This window comes from Amblyraja radiata, chromosome 21 (assembly GCF_010909765.2).
Source record: "Amblyraja radiata isolate CabotCenter1 chromosome 21, sAmbRad1.1.pri, whole genome shotgun sequence".
Lineage (NCBI taxonomy): Eukaryota > Metazoa > Chordata > Chondrichthyes > Rajiformes > Rajidae > Amblyraja > Amblyraja radiata.
The window spans coordinates 7,588,106-7,605,623 of NC_045976.1; the positions used below are offsets into that span (position 1 = coordinate 7,588,106).

Below are 17,518 nucleotides of genomic sequence, written 5' to 3' on the forward strand. Positions count from 1 at the left end.
GCCCTGCCTATCCCCTTTAAACTTCACCCCTCTCTTCTTAAAGCCTTTGACATTTCCACTGCTGGGAAAAAGGTTCTGACTGTCCACCTTATCTGTGCCTCTCATAATTTTGTTAGTGGGAAGGTAACAAAAAATAAACTAACGGCAGGTACTCGGGAAACGCGGTAACTCGTGACATTTTTTCAGGACTGTGAAAAATGTCCACGAGAGCCCTGAGTACCTACGAGCGGCTATTACCGTAATTCTCCGAGTTCGAATCAGGGGAAACTCGGGAGAACTCTTGAATTACCTCGTACAGTGGGACAGGCCCTTAACACTATCCTGCACGCACACACACACTAGAGACAATTTACAATTTTCACTGAAGCCAATTAGCCTACAAACCTGTACGTCTTTGGAGTGCGGGGAGGAAATCTGAGCACCCGGTGAAAACCCATGCAAGTCACGGGGAGAGCGTACAAACTCCGTACAGACAGCACCCGTAGCCGGGATGGAACCCGGGTGTCTGCCGCTGTAAGGCAGCAACTCTACCGCTGCGCCACCGTGCCCATCCAGTTTTAAGGTTTAGTGACTACATGGCCAATAGGCACCAGCGCTGGCATATAGAGATCAAAAAACTGCCTTCCAATGCTTAGACCACCAGTCTAATTATTTTGTGCAGGAAGGAACTGCATATGCTAGTTTACACCGAAGATAGACAAAAAATGCTGGAGTAACTCAGCGGGACAGGCAGCATCTCTGGAGACGTTTCGGGTCGAGACCCTTCCTCAGACGGACTATTTCCTTGGCTCTCACATCTGCAACACAATCGCAACTACACATGGTCTTAAAATGCGGAGACATTGCTGGCAAAGGTATCAAAGCAAGGATGCAGCTTGGAATCTGTTAGCATAGACAGAACCGAGTGATGATCCGTCTCCTCTCCTTCTGACAAGCCAGACCGCTTGTTAAATCTTTATGTTCAGGGAGGAACTGCAGATGCTGGTCCACACCGAAGATAGACACAAAGTGCTGGAGTAACTCAGCGGGACAGGCAGCATCTCTGGAGAGAAGGAATGCGTGACGTTTCCGATCGAGACCCGTCTTAAATCTTTCAGCAGCTTTAGCCATGAATAAAACTAAATAACAACTACAGAACCTTCCTTCTGTTTTTGTATAAAAAAAGCTTCTGTCGACTTCACAATCTCTAAACTAAAGTGCCGAGGTCTTAAGAAGAAGGGACTCGACCCTTAAACGTCACCCATTCCTTCTCTCCAGAGGTGCTGCCTGTCCCGCTGAGTTACTCCAGCATTTTGTGTCTATCCTGGGTGTAAACTGAAGTGCGTCTGCAGTGAGTGGAGCTGTACTCACTTCACTGGGACTGCAGGGCCACTCCTCGCTGCAAGGGGAAGGGGGGAAAGGACTTTCTCAGCCTGGAGTTTATGCATTCCATTGTCCGCACTCTGTGTGTGCCGGTTACTGGACTCGCTCTTCCCATCCCCAGGGGCTTTTTGTCCTGCACGCCGTCCTGCTCCGCGCCCAGCTCAAACTCCAGGCAGGGAGAGAAGCCTTTGCCCGCTCGCTTAATCTACAGAGAAATAAAACGATCCATACCTCGGTAGGGGACGGGTCTCTGGGCTGCATCATTCCGTGACTCCCCCCCCACCCCCCCATCTCTATGCCATCTGGAATGTTAAGAGCAAACAGCAGAGCAGCCGTTTGGAACAACTCTCTCTAAAGTACTGGAAGCCAGGTTATTAAGAACCACCTCTCGTGCAGGGAGGGGGAGGTTGGGAGGAGGGGTGGGGGGGGGGCGAGTGCGGAGAGGAAAGAGCTGACATCAGCTGCTCTGTGAAAACCGAGCCCAACTTGCCTGTTTATGGTTAGCAATTGATGGCTTCTGCCGAGCCGAGAGCTCTTGCCCTAAATGAGTTAGCTTCCTGCCCCGCAGGGGGAACGATCGCGGCTTAAGGCCCTTTCAGGAGTCAAGAGGGTTTTATTGTCATGTGTCCCAGATAGAACAATGTAATTCTTTTTTGCAGCAGCACAACAGAATATGTAAACATAATACTCTGTAAACAATATAATAAACGAGAAAAAAGTTCAGTATATACACACACATATATATACACACACACACAATTACACATATATGTATAAATATATACACACACACACAGATATACACATACATGTATAAATATACACACACAGATAGATACATATATACATGTGTGTGTGTCTGTGTGCGTATATATATACCTATAGGTCAAACTAAAAAAAGTTCAACACACACACACACACACACAATTTTAGTGCAAAAAGATAAAACCATTGCCCCCCAGGTCTATGTAGTTCAGAGCTTATTTGAGGTTGTAGTGTTTAATAGCCCAATGGCTGTCGGGAAGAAGCTGTTCCTGAACCTGGACGTTACAGTTTTCAGGCTCCTGCACCTTCTTCTCGATGGCTGGGGTGAAGTGAGTGTGTGGCCAGGATGGTGTGGATCTGATGATGATGGCTGCCGGCAGCGACTCTGGTAAATTCCTTTGATGGTGGCGAGGTCAGACCCCGCGATGGACTGGGCAGTGGTCACCACTTCCTTGCCTAACCCTTGCTTTCATGGCAAGTTGAGGTCCACATGGGAGCAGACTTACCCTCGTTCTTGTTTTGTCGGGTTCTCTGCACGCGGGTGACAGGCGAAGGCGTTTGAGGAACATTCTCCTGATGGGGGAAGGAGGTGGAGATGGGGCTGGGGGTTGGGTGTAGATTGGAGATGAGGGACTCATCTGCACGCTGCACGGTGGCTCAGTGGTAGAGTTGCTGCCTCACAGCGCCGGTGACCCGGGTTCCATCCCAACTATGGGTTCTGTCTGTATGGAGTATGCACGTTCTCCCCGCGACCTGCATGGGTTTTCTCTGAGATCTGTTTCCTCCCACACTCCAAACATATAGAGGTTTGTAGATTAATTGCCTTGGTATAAAGTGTGTGTGTGTGTCTGTGTGTGTGGCTGCGTGTCTGCGTCTGCGTTTGCGTGTCTGCGTGTGTGTCTGCGTGTGAGCCTGCGTGTGCGTGTCTGCGCCTGCATGTGTGTGTCTGCGTGTGCGTCTGTGTCTGTGTCGCTGGTTAGTGCGGACTCGGTGAGCCTGTTTCCACGCTGTATCTCTAAACTAAACAATGCACAAAGACTGAGATGGGAGAGTAAGACTGAACAGCCGGTGAGAGGTAAATATTTACATACAGAGACATTGCTATACATCTTCACGGGGCCCTATGGGGGAAATATTCAGCCAGGCCAAGCTCTCAAGCCCATTTAAACCACTGACACATTCACCGTCCCAGCAAATCTCTCACCATAGCAGGCAAACCGCAGCAAAGAAACCTTTTTCCTAAAGCAGTACCAGCAATAATAATGGGCCTTTATTGCAAAGAACAGTCCACAGATAGCTTGAAGAAGGGTCTCGACCCAAAACGTCACCCGTTCCTTCTCTCCAGAGATGCTGCCTGACCCGCTGAATTATTCCAGCATTTTGTGTCTACCTTCGATTTAAACCAGCATCTGCAGTTAATGGCATGTTGGCCTTCATAACAAGAGGAGTTGAGTATCGGAGCAAAGAGGTCCTTCTGCGGTTGTACAGGGCCCTAGTGAGACCACACCTGGTGTATTGTGTGCAGATTTGGTCTCCAAATCTGAGGAAGGACATTCTTGCTATTGAGGGAGTGCAGCGTAAATTCACGAGGTTAATTCCCGGGTTGGCGGATCTGTCATATGTTGAAAGAATGGAGCGACTGAGTTTGTACACTTTCGAATTTAGAAGGATGAGAGGATATCTTATTGAAACATAAGATTATTAAGGGATTGGACACGCTAGATGCAGGAAACATGATCCCGATTTTGGGGGAAGTCCAGAACCAGGGGGCACAGTTTAAGAATAAGGGGTTGGCCATTTCGAATGAAGATGAAATACTTTTTCACACAGAGAGTTGTGAATCTATGGAATTGTCTGCCTCAGAGGGCAGTGGTGGCCAATTCTCTGGATGCTTTCAAGCGCGAGTTAGATAGATAGACCTCTTTAAGATGGGACATGGGGAGAAGGCAGGAACGGGGTACTGATTGTGGATGAACAGCCATGATCACAGTGAATGGCGGCGCTGGCTCGAAGGGCCGATTGGCCTACTCCTGCACCTATTGTCTATTGTCCAGCATTTTGTGTCTGTCCACTTATTGTACAAACTAGCCCTCTCAGTAGGTGTGCCCCACCACCGTTGCACTCACTCCTGACGGGGGCTGAAAACCGCTCGAACTGCAACACTTCATCAACGCTGACAACCAATGTTTCAGCAGTTTCGGACTGAGGGACAGTTAAGGTTAGCCCAGGGTCACCAACGCTGCGAATCGTTAGAGCCGTCTGCAGGGATTAGTGCTTCCCCCGACAATGCTTAAAAACCCAGGAGACATAACAAATAGAACAGTACAGCGCAGGAATAGGCTCTGTGGCCTAGAATGTTCGTGCCGAACATGATGCCAAGGTAGACTAACCTTTTCTGGCGTTGCATGATCCATATCCTTCCATTCCCTGCTTATCCATGTACCTATCCAAAAGTCTATTAAACACTGCTAACGGATCTGCCTCCACCATCGCCCCAGGCAGCGCATTACACACCCCCAGCGTAAATAAAACTCGCCCCGCACATTTCCTTCAAACTTTGCCCCTCTCACCTGGGTTTAGTTTAGGTGCACGGAGAGGCTACATAGAACGAGCTGCCGGAGGAGGTAGTTGAGGCAGGGACTATCGCAACGTTCAAGAAATATTTAGACAGGTACCTGGATAGGACGGATTTGGAGGGATATGGGCCAAATGCAGGCAGGTGGGACTTGTGTAGATGAGACATGTTGTTCGGTGTGGGCAGGTTGGGCCTGTTTCCACACTGTATGACTCCACGCTGGTAAAAGACTGATCATATCTATTCAGCGGGTGCAGCAGCATCTATGGGGCGAAGGAAATAGGCAAAGTTTCGGGCCGAAACCCAAGGGTTTCGGCCCGAAACTTTGCCTATTTCCTTCACTCCATAGATGCTGCTGCACCCGCTGAGTTTCTCCAGCATTTTTATGTACCTTTGATTTTCCAGCATCTGCAGTTCCTTCTTAAACAATCATATCTATTCGACAAGTTGGGATTGAAGTCACTTCAGTAGAGAGATACAGCGCGGAAACAGGCCCTTCGGCCCACCGAGTCCACACCGACCAGCGATCCCCGCACACTAACACTATCGTACACACACTAGGGACAATTTTATATGTACACCAAGCCAATTAGTAGGTATGTTGCAAAGCCTACCTGAAGCGTCGTTGAAGATCTGCCGCTGAGGTTGTGCGCGATTTTGGCGCCGTTTAGAGGGGGCGGGTTTAAAACGCGATTTTCTCTAAGCTGTTCCAATCGAAAATGTTCAGCCTAGTTAATTATTAACGAAAAATCGCTGATAGACCCCGTCGCAAAAGCTATTATTAGGTTTAAAGGCCTTGAATAATAGTTATAGTAGTTTAAAAATCAATCTTTAAACCCGCGACCGTCAGCAACCGCATGGTCTCATAAAGAAAATAGCAGAAGTTAGGTTGTATATTTTTACATTCAAAAGGGCTTCTAAAGATCCTTTTATACAAAATTTAATATTGCGAGTAGCTCAATTTGGGCCCATTATATCGCGCAGTATTTTTCTCGGCATTTGAGGCACAAATCTACCGCAATGTGAACGTTCTAAACCAGCGCGTTCCACAGGGACCCACTGGAAAGCTGATTTAAATGGGCATTTATTTACAGCAATTGAACACTAAATTCCTTCCATTTGGCCTATAAATTAATGTAAATGAGATTTAAAAATCATGTTTTATTGTGAATTATTTGTGAATATTATTTGGACATTTAGGCTATTTAAAAATGTTAATCATTTATTAAGAAATGGATAGGTGTTTAGATCTAGTCATTGAAGTCTGAAATTAGCTACAATTAGGTAACTAACTAATTATATGCTTTAATTTCAGGTCATCCAAGTAAGATTATTTTATATTTGTTTCAGAATGCTTCAATCTATGATAACTGAAAATTTCATTCAGTTCTCTTAATTTTTAAGAAAGTTATGGGCTTTTGACTGTTCACGATCACAGCTTTTTTGTTATGTCCATAGAAAGTCAATAGGGAACAAGATGCTCATTTCCCAGTATGAAAATGGCCATAACTTTTTAAATACTTGAGATATGAAAGTGAATTAGGTGTCAAATTAAACTTATTTTTATGCTTTATCTGATGGGATAAGTTACAGACTTGATTTTTAAAATCTCAAAATTTTGTAACATTGCTACAATTAGCCTACAAAGCCATATGGCTTTGGAGCGTGGAAGGAAACCAAAGATCTCGGAGAAAACCCACGTGGTCACGAGGAGAACGTACAGACTCCGTACAGACAGCACCCGCAGTCGGGATCGAACAGAACTTCAGATATTGGGGTTCCACTACTTCCATAGATTCGTATCACTGCTTCAGGTCAAGTCACAGAGCCCATTAGTGCGCCTCTCATTGCACGCCGTTGACATTTAGTTTTATCCCCCCCAAGTATTCCTCCTTGATTAAAACAAAATGCAACGTGTTAAAACGTCTGCTCTCGGCATGCCTCCCAAAATATACTGGACACAGCATTTAAGTTTGCATGCATGTACTTTGACAACAAACCATTAAGGAGCCTTTGATATTCAAATTCTTGACTCATTCTCGCTTAAGGGCAAACAAGGCACAAATGTTCGGGCAATTTCCTCCCCAGGTATTCCACTCCAATGCCAGCCGTTTAAGAAGCATTAAGATGTTTAGGAAACATTTAGACGTTTAGACAGGGTGGCACGGTGGCGCAGCGGTAGAGCTGCTGTCTTACAGCGACAGAGACCCGTGTTCGATCCTGATTACGGGTGCTGTCTGTTCAAGTTCAAGTTACATTTATTGTCACATGCACCAATTGGTACAGTGAGATTTGGGTTGGGTTTTATACAGCCATACGAATAAAAAGAACACAACACACGATAGAATTTAACACGAACATCCCCACAACGTTTCCCACTGTGAGGGAAGACAATAAAAGTTCAGTCATCTTCCTCTTTGTACGGGATTTGTACGTTCTCCCCGTGACCTGCGTGAGTTTTCTCAGAGAATTTCGGTTCCCTCCCACACTCCAAAGACTTACAGGTTTGTAGGTTAATTGGCTTGGTGTAAATGTAAATTGTCCCTAGTGTACGGTCGTGCTAATGTGCGGGGATCGCTGTTCGGCGCGGACTCGGTGGGCCGAAGGACTTATTTCCGCGCTGTATCTCTCAACTAAACTAAAAGGTAAATGGATAGGACAGGTGTAGAGGGATAAGGGCCAAACGCAGGCAGTTGCAACTAGTGTAGATGGGACATGTTGGTCAGTGTGGGCATGTTGAGCCGAAGGGCCAAGGTGCACAGTAGAGAGCATGCTGACTGGTTGCATCGTGGCTTGGTTCGGCAACTTGAGCGCCCAGGAGCGGTAAAGACTGCAAAAAGTTGTAAACACTGCCCAGTCCATCATCGGCTCTGACCTCCCTACCATCGAGGGGATCTATCTCAGTCACTGCCTCAAAAAGGCTGCCAACATTATCAAGGACCCGTACCATCCTGGCCGCTCACTCATCTCCCCGCTGCCTTCAGGCAGGTACAGGAGCATGAAATCTGCAACATCCAGGTTCAGGAATAGCTGCTTCCCCACAGCCATCAGGCTATTAAACTCAACTCAAACAAAACTATCGGTATATGGACACACTGATCTGTTCTGTATTTATTCATGCCTACTATGTTCTGTTGTGCTGAAGCAAAGCAAGAATTTCATTGTCCTATCTGGGACACATGACAATACACTCTCTTGAATCTTGAAGGGCCCGATTCCACACTGAATGAATCTATAACTCTACAGCGTAATTTAAAGAAATAAATGTGGTTGATTTACCACATGTTAATAATATTATAGATTTCCAGCATTGCAGGGTTTCATTTGGATTTTTCAGGCGAATAATCTTTCTGCATTGACAATTCTCTCCTTTCACCCAGAGAGTTGTGAATTTGTGGAATACTCTGCCACAGTGGAGGCAAATTCATTGTATGAATTTAAAAGAGAGTTAGATAGAGCTCTCGGGGATAGTGGAATCAAGGGATATGGGGAGAAGGCAGGCACGGGTTACTGATTATGGATGATCAGCCATGATCACAATGAATGGCAGTTCTGGCTCGAAGGGCCTCCTCCTGCACCTATTTTCTATGTTTCTTTTTTTTTTTTTTTAATGTTTTCAATCTTCTGGCCAACGCCCACCACAGAATGACAGATTACTGCTGACACAACATTCATACTTGGTTTGAGCAAAGTAAATTGTTGTCGAGACAAGTTCTCCGGTTATCCAACTTTCTCACCCACTCCCTATGTACTAGCGGCAATTGGCAAAGGGCCAATTAATCTACAAACCCGCACGTCTTTGGGACGTGGGAGGAAACCAGAGCGCCTGGAGGAAACCCACGTGGTCATGGGGAGAACATGCAAAACACACACACACACACAGACAGCACCCGAGGTGAGGATTGAACCCGGGTATCTGGCGCTGTGAGGCAGCAGCTCTACCAGCTGTGCCGTTGCGCTGAATGACATTCAATTTTAGCAGATTCTGATACACCATGTCCTCACAAAGAAAACACTGCTGGTATCTGTAAAAAATGCCTGAAAATAGCTGCGGTAAATACGTCATGTTAAACCCTTTGACAGTGTATACAGCATCTCCCAATCAATTCATCAGTGAATGATGCAAAACACACCCGATCTACTAAAGAAATATAGTGGAAAACCTCCCAACACAGTTGGTGCCCAAGTGATATGATGACTGGTTATGACACACAGACTATTATTAAACTTTGAATGGAAGACAAACAATTTTAGTGAGTAACAACCAGTGGTAGAAATTGGAAGGAGGGACATTAAATAAAATTATTTTCCCCATCTTAATTGAATTATACACACATAGCTGCAATTATTATGTGGAATTCATTGCCACAGGAGGCTGTAGAGTCCAATGGATATTGGATTGGAAGTCGATATTTTTAAGGCAGGTACTTGATCTGAGGTTATAGGGAGAAGGCAGGAGAATGGGGTTAAGAGGGTGAGATAGATCAGCCATGATTGAATGGTGGAGAAGACTTGATGGGCCGAATGGCCTAATTGTTCTCCTATCACTTATGAATCGTAGTGATCTGAATAACATATTACAATGGCTTAAACACCTGGCATTGACATCGTGGCAAAGAGGGCCTGATAATGGTCTGTATCTTTCTATATTCCAAGTTTAGGTTAGTTTGGAGATACAGCGTGGAAACAGGCCCTTAAGCCCACGTTGATGGTTCCTGCAACTCTCACAGCCCCGAGAATGTTGATGGCCAGGGGAGTCCTCCTAAACCTCCTGAACCCCCCAAGATAAATTCCTCAGCATTCCTCAGTGGCATAGCAGTGGAGTTGCTACCTCACAGTACCAGGGACATGGGATCAACCCTGACTACGGGTGCTGTCTGTACGGAGTTTGTACGTTCCCCCAGTGGGTTTTCCCCGGGTGCTTCAGTTTCCTCCCACACACCAAAGATGTTTGTAGGTTAATTGGCTAATGTTAAATTGTAAATTGCCCCTAATGTGTAGGATAGTGCTAGAGTATGTGGAGTGTTGGTTGGTGTAGGTTCTAAATTGCCTCTTGTGTCAGAAGTGGATGAGAAAGTGGGATGGCATAGAATTAGTGCAAACGGCTGATCGATGGTGGACCCGACCCGCGATCCCGTACACCAACACTATCCTACACACACCAGGGCCAATTTACAATTATACCCAAGCCAATTAACCTACAAACCTGTACACCTTTGGAGTGCGGGAGGAAACGGAAGATCTCGGACAAAACCCGCGCAGGTCACGGGGAGAACGTACAGACTCCGCACAAACAGCACCTAAGGTCAGGATGGAACCCGGGTCTCTGACGCTGTGGCAGCAACTCTACCGCTGGGCCACCGAGCTGGCCATTAGTTGCGCCTTATCCACGTGCTTATGCTTAACAACATAACAACTTCAAATGTACTGGCAGCCTTAAAGAAAGGCCCAAACCCAAAAACCCAGCCTTAAAGAAAGGCCCAAACCCAAAAACCCTGTCTGTCCTCCACAAATACTGCCTGACCCGCTGAGTTCCTCCAGCAGCTTGTGTGTTTAACTTCAGGCGTGTTCCCTGGCAGTAAAGTTCATACATCCCAAAGAGATACGTACATATTTTAAAAATGTGGAATAAAATTATATGTGGCACAGTGACACAGTAGGTAGAGCTGCCGCCTCACAGCGCCGGTGAGCCTGGGTTCGATCCTGACCTCGGGTGCTGTCTGTGTGTGGAATTCACACGTTCTCCCTGTGACCGCAGGGGTTTCCTCCGGGTGCCCTGGTTTTTCTCGAGTCCAAAAGTCGTGCGGGTTTGTGTGTTAATTGGCCCTCTGTAAAATGCCCCTGGTGTGCAGGGAGTGGATGAGAATGCGGGATAACATGGAACTGGTGTGAATGGGATAGTCAGCGTGGACTCGGTGGGCCGAAGGGCCCGTTTCCACTCTGTATTTCCAAAACTAAACAAAACAAACGTTTGGAAGCCTGGATGGAAAAGCCTGGGGGAATAATCGTCTCAAAGTAAGATTTCAGACGTTTACCAGACTGTAAGCCTCCCTAACTCAAGCGGCTTGGTTACATGATCAACGTTCAGATCTCCTAATGTTCTGCCAGAACTCCACTTTCAATGCTGTCCAAAAGTACATTCCCAGACATCGAGGGTACGCAGTCTATGGAACACACACTGAATTCCTCGCCGAACTGCACTCCTTTGAGGTGAACAGCTTTGGGCCTTGCCAAGGTGAAGAAAAGCTTGTTGTGCTTCAGTGGGGGGGAGGGGGGGGTTAGAAAAACACAACTGCTGTCGCAAACAAAAACAAAGCGCTGGAGTAACTCGTGTAAGAAAGAACTGCAGATGCTGGTTAAAATCCAAGGTAGACACAAAATGCTGGAGTAACACAGCGGGTGAGGCAGCATCTCTGGAGAGAAGGAATGGGTGATGTTTAGAGGCCAAATGGAGTTATCCTCACAAATGCAATTAATCAAAACTTAAGGGCAGACTGTAGCGAGTCCGAACTTCGTGATCGAACGGTTACTTTATTAGCAAGATAAGTTTAATATACATGTGCGTTTGGGACTCTAACATATTGAGTCATTGCTGCTGCTGTTGTCTTGAGCTCAGCTGCCTGTTGACCAACAATCTCTAGGTAAGATCTGCTGATGTAGCAGAACACTCCTATTAACACCTGACGTCACGTGGCAGTCCTCGTAACTACTGAAGAGGGTTCGACAGTTAGTGGTCTGAGCACCAGGTGACACCACAGGACCCCCCCCCCCCTCCCCCCCAGAACCGGAGGTAGGAAAACGAGTAGGCCGTCGAAATGCGGCAGCCAAAACTCGTAAACCCACAGGCGAAAAGGGATAGAGGGCGCTCACCTTCTACCGGAAGGTGCGCAAGGACGGCTCCTGCAATGGGTCGCGGGCCCCGCGGCCGTGAGTCGGGACCACGGGGCCCGCGTGCGCAGTCAATCAGTGAGAGGATTGCAAATGGGTCCTGCCTTTGCGATGGTCACCAACACAACTTCATCCCAATGTGAACCATTCTGCAGAGAGCCTCTCCAGTTTGGTCAATCGGTAAAAACGCAAGCCAAAACGTGGTGCGGATTTTTTAAAGCCGAACGGCGGGTGGCATAAAACGGGAGGAAATTCAAACTGAGAGTGTGGCCGGATGTGGTTCTGAGCAGAGATTGTGCGGCACGGTGGCGCAGCGGTAGAGTTCCTGCCTTACAGCGCCAGAGATCCTGATTCGACCCAGACTTCGGGCGCTGTCTGTAGGGACGCTCTCCCCGTGACCTGCGTGGGTTCTCGCCAAGATCTTCGGTTTCCTCCCGCACTCTAAAGACGCGCAGGCTTGTAGGTTCATTGGCTTCGGTAAAATTGTAAATTGTCCCTAGAGCAGTGCTAGTCTGGTCGGTGTAGACTCGGTGAACGAAGGGCCTTTTTCCGCGCCGTATATCTCTAAACTAAACTGAAAAGATGGTTGAGCAACACCTACCATTGGGCAGTCACACACAGCAGCAACAGCCTCTGGCAAGCCTTTCCTAAAGGAAACTCGACCAGGATACGGGAAGTCGCGCAGGAGGTTGAAAAACGCTTTCAAATGAGGTAATTACTGACAGATGCAGGAACCATTGCCAGATAGAGAGGACTGCTAAACGAACATTGTGTATTGCAGGTACAATGAATGGACTGTATGTCCATTATGTGTAAGAAAGAACTGCAGATGCTGGGCTAAATCAAAGGTAGACACAAAATGCTGGAGTAACTCAGCGGGTGAGGCAGCATCTGTGGAGAGAAGGAATGGGCCAACTAAAAACCTCTTGAATGCCACTATCGTATCTACCTCCACCACCACCCATTCAAAAAAAAACAACTTCTCCAACATATCTCCTTTAAACTTTCCCCCCCCTATCACAGTAAGGCTTTGCTTCCTCATGTTTATGACATTTCCACCCAGGGGGAAAAAGGCGATAGGAGCAGAATTCGGCCATTCGGCCCATCAAGTCCACTCCGCCATTCAATCATGGCTGATCAGATAGACACTCCCTCCTAACCCCATTCTCCTGCCTTCTCCCCATAAGCCCCGACACCAGATTTCGGACTGTGCAAGAAAGAACTGCAGGCGCCGGATAAAATCGAAGGTAGACGCAAAATGCTGGAGTAACTCAGCGGGTGAGGCAGCATCTCTGGAGAGAAGGGATAATGTCACCCACTCCTTCTCTCCAGAGATGCTGCCTCGCCCGCTGAGTTGCTCCAGCATTCTGTGTCTAGCAGGTTCTGAATGTCGACCATATCCACGCTTCGCCTACTTTTGAGGAGTTCTATCGGGTCTCCCCTTGACCTCTAGCGTTCGAGAGACAAAAAGACCCCCAACCTACTTACGTTCAAGCGTACGGCTACTGCTGTCCACAGATTGTCAGCTTCGTTCCGTCAAAGTCTAGACCAGTTCAGCCGCTGGAATGGCTAGGCAACGATTTCCAAACTCCAGACCTGATTTCAACACCAGCGCGGGCTGCCCCTCTCTCTCCCTCCCCCTGCAGCTTACAAATCCCGAAACAAAATAAGAATGAAAACCCGGTCCATTTCCTTCTCTGCGCATTCTTGGGTGTAGCCCATCTGCTCCAGATGTTTTTTATTCTTATTTAAAAAAAAAAAAACAGATGTTGGGCTCCTCGAGTTTCGCCCTAACACAGCTCCCTCCACCGTAGCGACCAGCTCTGGAAGTCCGACACTAACTCAGCTTATTCCCGCTACTCAGTCTCTCGACCCGACATCTGGTTCCGTCGGTGTGGGTTGGGGAAGAGGAGGGGGTGGGGAGGGGAGGGGAGGGGTGGGGGGGGGATTTAAGAAAGATTGCAGAAATAAAGAAAAGACGGCAAGGGTAACGGGAATACAGACTCCAGCTCCAGATTTCTGGAACACCGTTCCTTGGAAACCCACACTTAAAACTCAAGGGAGTCAGTCCCAGAGTCGAGGCCCGTGGTTAAAGCCTTTCTGTGTGGATAGAGCCTTTGCCACAATTGGCCCGTGTGGATTAGCAGAAAAAGCAGCAAATGCCAGTTAATTAACTGGGTCTGAACTTAAGTTCGGCAAACACACGGGTAAGTGTTGCTGCTGCAATCCACAGTTTGGGGAAAAAAAGCTTTGCAAACACTTCCTCTCTGAACTGCAAGCGGATTGAAACACTTGGGGACCTCACAGCCATGAACTAATCTCACAGCCAAACTATTAGATTAGTGTGAGAGAGAGACACACGCGCACACTCAAAGACACACACACACAGACACACACAGACACACACACACACACAGACACACACACACACACACAGACACATACACACACCGAGACACACACACACACACACACACACACACAGAGACACACACACACACACACACACACACACACACACACACACACACCGAGACACACACACACACACACAGAGACACACACACAGACACAGACGCACACACAGAGACAGACACAGTGACACACAGAGACACACACACACACACAGACACAGACACACACACACACACAGACACAGACACACATACACCGAGACACACACACACACGCACACACACACACACACACACACACACACAGAGACACACACACACACAGATACACACACACACACACACACAGACACACACAGACACACACAGAGACACACACACAGAGACACACACACACACACACACACACAGACACACACACACCCACACACCCCATTTGGAGGGATATGGGCTGCAGGTAGGTGGGACTAGTGTAGATGGGACATGTTGGTCAGAGAGGGCAAGTTGGGCCAGGGGCCTGTTTCCATGCTGTGTGTCTCTATCTTTCATGCATTTGTTCTATATCTCTCTCTACATCACCATCTATATCTCTCGTTTCCCTTCCCCTCCAACTCTCAGTCTGAAGAAGGACCTCAAACCATTCTCTCCAGAGATGCTGCCTGTCCCACTGAGCTACTCCAGCTTTTTGAGTCTATCTTAAACCAGCGTCTGCAGTTCCTTCCTACACAAAAAAGAGTCCGGTGTGCCCGAGGTCTGGAAATAAAGTGGCCAAGAGGGGGCCAGGAAGCAAGCATTTCTTTTTAAGAACAGAGACACAACTTGGTTCAGAGAGACCCTTTGCGGAAGGAAAGCGTCCATCTTGGGCCAGTCCATATGCAACGCCAGTAAGTACATCAGCTTGGGTGACTCTGAAATGCCCTTTGGAGTTGGTCACTTGGCAGCACCCATCTACGGATAGGGCAGGTTTAGAGGGGATATGGGGCAAACATAGTGTAGATGGGGCATCTTGGTTGTCATGGGCAGCTAGGACCACAGGGCCTGTTTCCATGCTGCCTGACTCCACAACCACCCCTTGTGTCCCATTCTCAGCTACACAGATTGGGTCAACTCTACCGACAATGAAGAAAAAAAACATTCATTTCCAAGGCCAGCTGCCCGAGTTGGGAAGAAAAAGCTGTCACCATCCCTGCTCTCTCCTCTTCACTTTAGACTTTGGTGATACAGCGCGGAAACTGACCCTTCGGCCCATCGAGTCCCCCCTCCCCCCCCACCGTACAGTAGAACTATCCTACACACTAGGGGCAATTTGAGATTTTTTTCGCCTCAGCCAATTAACCTACAAACCTGCTTGTAGTCAGGATCGAGGCTGGGTCTCTGGTGTTGCAAGACTGCAACTCTGCCGCTGCGCCACCGTGCCGCCGTCTCCAATCTAGTTCCGCACCGTGGGCTCCAAATAACTTTACACCGCACGCTGCCAGGATCACGAGGGTCACAAACAGCCATCTTATCGCGAGCGGAGAGATTTAGGGAGCTTTCAAGGGCCAGATTGACACCGGTGAGAATAGAGTACGGAAACACAAACGACTCAATCATTCGCAAAAATAGGTCACCACGATTTGCAACGACTGCACAGAAATAAGTCACTCGAGACTTGGTTAAAGCCGTGTAATCCAGTCGCCGATTGGACCCTGGGTTGGTTAATCAGATTTAACTGTCTACTTCAGTAATCTCTTCACAATGCGACAAGAAAGCGTGGCTATCTGGAAGATCAACAGGGTAGACGTGACGATCTCTGGCACAGGGTTATCCAAAGGGCAGCCGTGGCAAGATGCTTCAGCATGTAAGCTGCACCATGCACCTGCAATATCATCATGCAATGCGGTCAGCTGCATGGTGTAATGGCACATCCACACGCAACTGGGCAAGACAGAGAGTCGACCATCACCGTAGAGTCGTGGAGTTACACAGAAACGCAGGCCCCTTTGGCCCAACTTGCCCCCCACACGATCAACATTAGTTCAGCATCTCTGGAGAACATGGATAGATGACGTTTCGGATCGGGACCCTTCTTCAGTCAGACCCGAAACAGCGCCTATCCATGTTTTAGTTTAGTTTAAGATGGACACAAAATGCTGAAGTAACTCAGTGGGGCAGGCAGCATCTGTGGAGAAAAGGAAGGGGTGACGTTTCGGGTCGAGACCCTTCTTCAGACTGATGTCAGGGGAGTGGGTGGGACAGAGATAGAATGTAGTCGGAGACAGTAAGACTGGTGGGAGAACTGGGAAGGGGGAGGGGATGGAGAGAGTGGGAAAGCAAGGGTTACTTGAAGTTAGAGAAGTCAATGTTCATACCGCTGGGGTTTAAGCTACCCAAGCAAAATATAAGGTGCTGTTCCGATCCTATATATAAATTTAGTTTAGTTTCGAGATACAGTGAGAAAATATGCCCTTTGGCCCACCGAGTCCGTGCCGACCAGCGATCACCTGACACTAACTCTATCCTACACGCTAGGGACAATTTACAATTCTTGCCTAAACCACTTAACGCACAAAACCTGTACGTCTTTGAAGTGTGGGAGGAAACCTGAGCACCCGGAGAAAACCCACGTGGTCACTGGGAGAAGGTATAAACTCTGTACAGACAGCACCCATAGTCAGGATCAAATCTGGGTCTCTGACATCCAAACACTAGGTAATGTGGTCACAAGTGATAGGAGCAGCATTCGGCCCATCAAGACTACTCCACCATTCAATCATGGCTGATCTATCTCTTCCTCCCAGCCCCATCCCCCTGCCTTCTCCCCAATATCTGGAAGATTCAAACTGTTTTCAGAGCTCTCTTCACCAATTTCATTCCTTAGGTGCTGGTTGTGTGGAGTTTGCACGTTATCCCCGTGTCTTTTGCTATTGCCAAAGTAACACACAAAGTGCTGGAGTAACTCAGCAGGTCAGGCAGCATCTCTGGAGAAAGTGGATAGGTGGCGTTTCAGGTCGGGACCTTTCTTCAGTGTGACCCGAAACATCATCCATCCATGTTCTCCAGAGATGATGCCTGACCCGCTGAGTTACTCCAGCGCTTTGTGTCTGTTGTTGTTAAACCAGCATCTGTGGTTTAGTTTAGTTTAGTTGGAAACAAGCCCTTCGGCCCACCAAGTCCGTGCCAACCAGCGATCGCTTGTACATGAGCACTATCCTACCCTCTAGGGACAATTTACCGAAGCCAATTAACCAACAAGCCTGCACGTCTTTGGAATGTGGGAGGAAACTGAAGGGCCTGTTTCCACATTGCATCTCTAAACTAAACTAAACTAATCACACCAGGCAGGGGAGGGGGTAGCACAGCTATTCAATGGCTTGGCATTCAATAAATATGGATGGACAAACAGTTGGGGTGCATGGCCAAATGAATCGATACTACCAGTTAATCACTGCACCAGACAATCCTACTGTAAAGTCTCAGACGCTCAAAACACAGGCTAATCCAACATAAAGCAGCTGCCCATCTAATCCCAACC

The 17,518-nt window shown here is 47.8% G+C and overlaps 1 protein-coding gene across 4 annotated transcripts in view; it reads right to left on the reverse strand.

Moving 5' to 3' along the window:
* rassf8 (Ras association domain family member 8) overlaps window positions 1-17,518 on the reverse strand; it is a 74,304-nt gene that overhangs the window by 26,402 nt on the left and 30,384 nt on the right. The window contains exon 1 of one of the 4 annotated variants that reach the window (XM_033039441.1): window positions 13,079-13,519. The exons of 2 other annotated variants lie outside the window; for them this stretch is intronic. The gene's annotated coding sequence lies outside the window, so the exon portion shown is untranslated. Of the gene's footprint in view, window positions 1-1,593; window positions 1,727-13,078; window positions 13,520-17,518 lie in introns of those variants that run through there. One more of the 4 variants, XM_033039440.1, reaches the window with a different exon arrangement.